Here is a 6105-nt window from a genome sequence, read left to right as displayed (position 1 = left end):
GGAAAGCCAACGTGAGAAGCCCCTGTGTGTCTCCTTTGTTAATGACTCCGGGCATCATGGCATGTGGATTGCCATGGAATGGGGATTAGGAAGCACAGCACTGTGAAAACACCAAAAAATACTTTATGATAGTGGGTAAGGACGCTCATCTCCGCACGTTGTGAGGGTTTTGTTTCTGAGTCAGGTTTGAGATGGGCCAATCCTAAGTCGATGATGCCACCAGGGATCAGGAATTTAATAAGATCTTCGTGGATGCTTGGAACCCAACTGGTCTTTGTTTTCTACTTTAGGGAAAGAGCCGCAGCTTGAGTGTCGTGGTTTTGCAGGACCCCGACTTGCCTTCTCTATCCTGGTTCCCTCATTCTGCTTTACAGGCCTGGCCTGCTCGCTGCTCCTCACACCAGCGCTGCACGTCTCCCTCCATGCCTCCGCCCCGTTTCCTCCATTAGACAGGACTAGCTTCCTCCATTTCTGTCCGGCAAAAGCCTGCCCAGCGTTCAAGACCCTCCTCAAATGCCGCCTCCACCATTAGGCTTCTCCTGACCCCTGAGCCTGTAACATGTGCCACCATAACCCTCCACCTCAGCCCACATTTCCACAGCACTCGTGATGTCCGCGGCCCTCAACATGGCTCTTCATTCTATATTAGGGTATTTCCTGCTTGCTTCCTGCACACACAATCGCACGAGGCCCAGCCCCGCGTGACCCGCGCACGAGTGGCCCGCGCTTCCAGCCGCGCTGCCGCAGGCCGGCGAGGGCAGCCAGAGCCGCTTCCCGCCCCTGCGGGGACCGTCGCCAGTCCGCAGCCCTAGCGGGAGGCGGTTCCACAGCGCGCACGGAAGCCCCGCCACCGCCAGCACCGGCGCCTCCGGTGGGCTTTCCTCCCCTCAGGGAGGCGCGAATCCTCAGGGGCTCCTCGAGAGGGCGCCAGGGAGCCGCTGCGCACGGACACATTTCGGCCACCTTAGGGCACCTTTCCGCGGTAGCTCCCCCCGCCCCCCCCACCGCAGAAACCCGGAAGTGGAACTCTCAGCCATTCAGCATTTCGGTGAAGACGGAGTCGGGTTCTGGAGAGACGTACCCTGTCAGGGAGTGTTTACTTCGACTCCACTTCTGTTCCTCCCCGCCCTAATGCTGCTCCGGGTCACATACTCGTCCTGAGCCAGCTTCAGCCTCTCCCCGCAGAAGTCTCCTGGAGCCATGGCCGTGTACTCCTATGTGAAGTCTACCAAGCTCGTGCTCAAGGGAACCATGGCGAAGAGGTGGGTCCTGCAACTCGGGCGGGAGCCTCCTCCTTTCTTTTCGGACGCATTCCACCCCCGCGAGTCCGGTGGAAGCCGTGGCGCGGAGAGCCGGCTTCGTGGCCTCCCAGGCTTCGCCCTGGCCTCTGTCCGGGCTGGACGGAGGCCGGACCGCGGTTTCTGGTGCCTGTGCAGAGAGGGGCAGCCTCCGGCGTGGACGACCCTGGAAACAGGGTAGACGGACGGGTGACCAGTGACCCCGTACCCACGAGTTTGCGTCCCCTGAGGCATCTCTCCAGGCCTCTGCCTGGTGGGTCTGCGTTAGTCTGATCTCGTAGTTCATGATAATAACTTCCTTTATTAGGGATTATTCTTTTCTCCATTGTCTCTTCCTAGGAAAATTATTGATTAATTTTTTCTAACCTAATATGTAGAGTGAAACCAGGATGAATCACACAGTGGTTGAGGTGTATATGGGCTTTGATAGGGATATGGACTCGAACCTGCACTCTTTCATTTACTGATTTTGTAATTTGTGGCAAGTTGGTTAATATGTCTGAACTTCCATTTACTCATTAAGAGATCAAATATCTTTGAATCTCCGTTTACACATTTATACTTTAAGATGATTTTTTATACTTTTAGAAGACTGTAAGAATTAAATGAGAGAACATATATGCAGTAAATAAATTGAGCCAAATGTGAGGAGGAGGTCGTGGTGGTAATTTATTAGCTCTTTAGGAAAAAAAATACCTATGCACTCATATCCCTGCTTTTTTAACTGGCAGATTTGCCCGAGGTTGACTGTACACACAGACGTTGAGCATTTTCTCCTGGTCTCCGTGATAAACAGAGGTTTTGGTACTTTTAGGCGAGATGGAAAGAAAGTATCAAGGAGTAAGCTGAAGCCACTGGCCTTGAGAACCCTGTCTAGGAGTCTGGCCTCATGAAGATGCCAGAATAAACGACAGGTATATCTTGAATGAATGTGAGATTTTTACTCTGTGAATTTCCTGTGAGGAGAGGAGAGTTATCTTCTGAAAACTTTATGACGAAAATACAGACAAGAGTGTCTTAAGATTATCGTAATAATCATAATTAATCCTTATATAGCACTTTCAATGTGCCAAGAAATTGTCGTAGGCGCTTCGCACATTAAATTTTTTCAAATCATTTTTGGTTTTTTCCTTTTTTTATTGAGCTGTAATTCATAATTATAAAATTCACCCTTTTGTACAGTCAGTGGTTTTTAGTATACATTCAAGAGATTCACCACTGTCTAGTTTCTCAGCATTTTCGTCATCTCAGAAGGAAACGTCCCCCTACCCATTAAGGCAGTCAAATCCCATCCTCCCCCTCTGCTAGTCCTTGGCAACCACTAATACGCTGTCTATGTGAAATTCCCTATTCTGAATATTTCTTAAGAAAGAAATCATGCAACATGTGGCCTTTTGTATCTGGCTTCTTTCTCTTATAACATTCTTGAGGTTCATCATTGTTGTAGCACTTGTTCCTTTTATGGCTGCATAGTATTCCATTGTATGGATGTAACATTTTTTTCATCCATTCATCAGTTAATGAACATTTGGGTTGTTTCCCCTTTTTGGCTATTGTGACTAATGCTAGTGTGAATATTCTTATGTAAGTATTTTTGTGGGTGTATGTTTTCATTTCCCTTGGGTATACATACTTAGGAGTAAAATTGCTGGGTCATATGGTAACTCTTTAACTTTTTGAGGAACCCCAAACTGTTTCCTGTAGATGCTGCACCATTTTACATTTCCACCAGCAATGTGTGAAGGTACATATTACCTCTTAAACCTCACAATAGCCTTAAGAGTTAGGTTAAGTTATTATCCTAATTTTTTAAGTGGGGAAACTGACTCACAGAGAGATTCAGTACCTTTTCCAAAAATCACAGCGCTAAGAAGCGAACTAATCAGGATTTAAAATCTGGCAGTGTGGCTCTACAATCTGCTTTGGACTCTAACATAATATGTACAAAGCCTGAAGCAACTTCTCAGTACTGTATTTAAGAGGGCATAGCAATGTAAGTCTTCCTAAATCAATAATTTATAAATGAAACAGCTTAAAAGACTTCCAAGTTTCAATCTTACGATATTTATCATACAAATTAATATACCTAAACTCATCTATATAAATTATGTGCTGTAGTAAGAAGAAAAAGAGCAAAGATAAGAAGAGAAAAAGAGAAGAAGATGAAGAAACCCAGCTTGATAGTGTTGGTGAGTCACTTTTCGGTGTTCTATTCTGAAAAAAGTTAACGTTTCTTGAGATCTCATTGAAAATATTTTCCTAGTTAGAAATTTATGATGTATTCATATTCGTCTTAAAGTGCTTGAATATTACCTACAGTTATAAATTCCATTTATTCTTTAGCACAGTAGATGCTACTGATGCCTTTGCTTCATTATCAGGAGAGAAAAATTATAACTCTCTGACTTAGTAGGCACCATTAGACTGCTTAATAGCTGGAGATTCTGATACATAATTTTAAAGTCCTAATGTAAATGTTATTCAACCAAATATATTTTACAAGTTATTTTCTTTGCACATGTATGCATTTTAATTGCAGAAGTCGGTTGTCTCTTAAAGGAAGTATCTTCACAGGAAAAATCATTATTTTGTGAACTCTGAAATGAATCAAAATCTTAAATACAACATCAGGGTAGCCTGTAAATGATGCTAGAAATAAACTGACCTAAACACACTTAACCAGCCTATTTTCCGTTTAGTTCCTTCCATACATTTTTTTTTTCTCTTTTAAAACTTGGCAAGTTGCATTTTGAATCTTCATAAATTATGGTAACTTAAAAAATATATAAAATACGGAATGATATAAAGCTAATGTTCTGGAAGAATCATTGCTTTCAAAATGGCAAATCAACAATTCTAAAGTTAGGGTAGATATCTAGGGTAGATATGTAGATTTGGAATTGCTGTGTCAAAGGATAGGTGAAGGTTTAACCATATAAGAAACTGCTAAAAATTTTCTAAAGTGATTGTGCCATTTTACCCTCCCACCAAGAATGAGTTAGTGCTCCAGTTACATCCTTGCCAAGAGTTGATGGTGTTATCAGTCTTTTCTCCCAGTCTGAGTTTTAACTTTTCAGTTTCTTAATGGTGGTTTTTGGATGAGCAGCATTTTTTTTTTTTTTTTTTTTTTTGAGGCAGAGTCTCACTCTGTCTCCCAGGCTGGAGTGCAGTGGCGCGATCTCAGCTCACTGCAAGCTCCACCTCCCGGGTTCACGCCATTCTCCTGCCTCAGCCTCCTGAGTAGCTGGGAGTGCAGGTGCCCGCCACCACGCCTGGCTAATTTTTTGTGTTTTCAGTAGCAACGGGGTTTCACCGTGTTAGCCAGGATGGTCAGAAGCTTTTAATTTTTATAAAGCTTAGTTTATTTTTTCTTTTATGGTTACTGCCTTATCTCTTTGATCTAAGAGATCTTTGCTTACCCCAAAGTCAGGAAAATATTCTACATTGTCTTTTAGAGGCATCATAGTTTTAGTTTTTATATTAAATCTGTCATTCATCTCAAATTAAATTTTGGCATGATGTTGTGAGTTCGGTTTCAAGATTTACTTTTTTTTTTTTTGACATCTTGATAGCCAGTTGTGCCAGCACCACTGGTGTTTCCTTTTTCCATTAATCCACTTTGGTATCTTCATAATAAATCAATTAACTTTCTATGTATTGGTCTATTTCTGGACTCTGTTTTATCGATACGTTTGTCTGTTTTTCTGTTGGCATATTTCTCTTGAGTGCTATAATTTCATGAAGTCTTGAGATCAGGTAGTGTGAGTCCTCCAACTCTGTACTTATTAACTATTAATTTATTAATTTCTACAGTGAAGCTTGTTGGATTTTCTCAAGAACTGTATTGAGTCCAGATCATTTGGGGGAGAATCAGATTTTTTTGTTGTGTCAATTTTGGTAATTTGTGTCGTTTAAGAAAATTTCATTTCATCTAAGTTGTTGGATTTATTGGCATAAAATTGTTCAGAATATTCCTTTCTTTAATATGCTTTTAATATCCGTAAAATCTAATCTGTATTGCAGTCTCTTCATATTGGTAATTTGTGTTTTTGTTGTTATTTCCTGGATCAGTCAGTCTAGCTGGAGGTTTCTCAATTCTTTATAAGATCCAGAATCTAATCTGTATTGCAGTCTCTTCATATTGGTAATTTGTGTTTTTGCTGTTTTTTCCTGGATCAGTCAGTCTAGCTGGAGGTTTCTCAATTCTTTATAAGATCATTTATTTTAGATCGTTAATGATCTTTTAGTACAGGTGTATTCAATCTTTTAGCTTCCCTGGGCCACAGTGGAAGGAGAACTATTGTCTTGGGCCACACAGAAAATACACTAACGATAAGCTGATGAGCCAAAAAAAAAAAAAAAAGGCAAAAAAATCTCATAATGTTTCAAGAAAGTTTATGAATTTTTGTTGGGCTGTATTCACAGCTGGCCCGGGCCACATGCAGCTATCAGGTTGGACAAGCCTGTTTCAGTATTACTTATTTTCTCTATTTTCATTTTCTATTTCATTTATTTTCAGTCTTTTTTTTCCTCCCTTTAACTTACTTTAAGTTCACTTTGCACTTGTTTTATAGCTTCTTAAGAAGGGAGTTAGATCTCTTCATTCCACTTTAGTTTCAGTTATAGTCAACACATTTTGTTTTCATTTTAATTCCATTCAAAATATTATCTAGTTTTCCTTGTGATTTTTCTTTTCGTGGACACGTGAGTTATTTAGAAGTGTATTGTTTTTAATTTCTACTACATAGAGATATTATAGGTATGTTATTGTTGCTGATTTCTAATTCATTTATAGTATAGTTGGAGA

The 6105-nt window shown here is 41.1% G+C and overlaps 1 long non-coding RNA gene across 1 annotated transcript; it reads left to right on the top strand.

Moving 5' to 3' along the window:
* The first annotated feature begins 1030 nt into the window (after window positions 1-1030).
* Window positions 1031-3488, top strand: LOC131382757 (uncharacterized). The gene is made up of 3 exons (XR_009212354.1): window positions 1031-1262; window positions 2030-2212; window positions 3417-3488. It is a non-coding gene; the product is annotated as an uncharacterized LOC131382757 (long non-coding RNA).
* Window positions 3489-6105: the final 2617 nt, after the last annotated feature.

The sequence above is a fragment of the Hylobates moloch genome, unplaced genomic scaffold, assembly GCF_009828535.3.
Source record: "Hylobates moloch isolate HMO894 unplaced genomic scaffold, HMol_V3 SCAFFOLD_3875, whole genome shotgun sequence".
Classification (NCBI taxonomy): domain Eukaryota; kingdom Metazoa; phylum Chordata; class Mammalia; order Primates; family Hylobatidae; genus Hylobates; species Hylobates moloch.
This window is presented reverse-complemented; position numbering and strand designations above follow the sequence as displayed.